Raw genomic sequence first — 2,440 nt, forward strand, 5'->3', positions numbered from 1 at the left:
TTAACACCAAACACATAGTGTTATACTGTATATTAAAATTGCTATACAAAGTGTATTGTTTTTATAGCAGTATATGGTATATAAATATTAGTATATAAAGTATAATACAATACATTGAATATTATAAAATTAAATATAATTATACCGGTAATTTTTTTTTTAAAAAATGTAATTTAAAATTGCAACAACAAAAATATAATCAACAACAAAAAAATTATAATAAGTAACAAAAAAATTATAATAAGTAACAAAAAAATAATACTAATAATAAACTCTACAATAATATAACAATACTGTACATAACTAGTAGTAATAAAACATTGAATAACAATGCCATTGAAAATAAAAAAAATAATATAAAATAAAACTCAATAAAATATAATTCAATGAACAATAAAAAAAATATATATTATATATTTTATAGTATATAACAATATATTGTATTTTTTTTTCTCTCTCTCTCTCTCTCTCTCTCTGTATATATATATATATATAAACTATACAATACAATGGGATTTCTATTAAAACAAATTGAGTATCGCATCCATCACTGTATACCATATATATATATATATATATACTGTATGTACTAAATAGTATTAAACAATGAATTAAACATTTTATGACATAGAGTACAATAAAAAGTATATATATATATTATATATTATATTAATGTGTATATAAAACAACATATATATATATATATATATAAATTACTGGTATATTATATATATTAATATATACAATTGCATATAGAAAATTGAGATAAATTTTATATCTATGATATGGTACAGTATACTGTATATATATATATATATATATATATATATATATATATATATATATATATGAATAGTAAAGTATTATTAATAATATTAGTAATAATAAAAACAAATTTTTATAGATGTTTTTTGCCAATAAATTTTTTGTTGTTGTTGAGTAAAACCAGACAGAGTGGGGACCAGTAGTTTTTTTCAGTACAGTACCTATTAAAACATGTACTCTCTCTCTCTCTCTCTCTCTCTCTCTCTCTCTCTCTCTTTATGTCATAGATATGGATCAGTTATATGTATTTCATCCATCAAAACATATTTATATATCTAATACATACATTGTATATATACAGTATATATATGTATATAACTACTGTATTTATGGGGACACACGTTTAGACACAAAGTTTATTATATAATATAATGTATACAATATTTTCTATAATATATATATATATATCATATATTTTTAACCATTAGACTCTCTCTCTCTCTCTCTCTCTCATATAAAAATAACTTATAGTAATATATATTAGGGACATTAGTTTGTATATATATATACTTTATATAAATATATAAAAACTAAAGTGAATTAAATATATATATTTTTAAAAAATATTGTATAACTTAATGTCGTTTAACTGTTTTATTTTATTTTTTATATATATATATTTTTCTCACTAATACAGTGTATATTAGCATTTAGTAAAAAAATCTTAAATGAGTATAGAGTTAGTGAGTGAGTGAATGAATGACTGACTGACTGAAAGAGAGAGTGAAAGAGAGAGAGAGAGAGAGAGAGAGAGAGAGAGAGGAAAAGCTTTTTTAAAAAAATAAAAACTGTTTTAAATTAAAAATTGCTTTACTTTACACATAAGTTACTTATAATATATATATAATATAAAATAACAAACATATAACACATACAAATGTTAGACATTTCTTTCAAATATATATATATATATTGTATATATATATTACACACATTTATGTGTTGTTGAAAGTTAAAGTAAACTGATTTTTTTACTGATCTCTCTCTCTCTCTCTCTCTCTCTCTCTCTCTCTCTCTCTCTCTCTCTCTCTTAAGTAGACATTAACGGGAAAAACATACACACATTTAAAAAGATATGTTATTTTTCTCGTTGATATTATTATTAGTCAAACAAAAATTTCAATTTTTTGTGCTCAACTATTTTTTTTTATTTTATAGCTATACTAATACAAGTAGTAGTAGTAGTAGTAGTAGTAGTAGTAGTAGTAGTAGTAACATAACACACACACACACACAYACACACACACATACACACACACATACATACACACACACACACACACAYACATACATATATACACACACACACACACACACACATACATATATACATACATACAGTTATACTATTAGTTTAATAGGGATATTACTGATTGAAATTGAAATAATGTATATAAAAAAATTTTTTTTTAGTACATAAGTTGTATAAAACATTATTATTATTATATTATATATATAAATTTATATATAGTAATGTAGACTTAAATTAGTTAAACCGTTTTGCCAATATTTTTATATATTTTTTGTACTTTAATATAATAAATAAGGTTAAACCAGGAGTTGAAAGTTCAAGTGTAGGGTTCAATAATATATATATATATATATATATATATAT

This window comes from Oppia nitens, unplaced genomic scaffold (genome assembly GCF_028296485.1).
Source record: "Oppia nitens isolate AA-2021 unplaced genomic scaffold, nextdenovo-longstitch-racon4-pilon3 scaffold53_pilon_pilon_pilon, whole genome shotgun sequence".
Taxonomy (NCBI): Eukaryota; Metazoa; Arthropoda; class Arachnida; order Sarcoptiformes; family Oppiidae; genus Oppia; species Oppia nitens.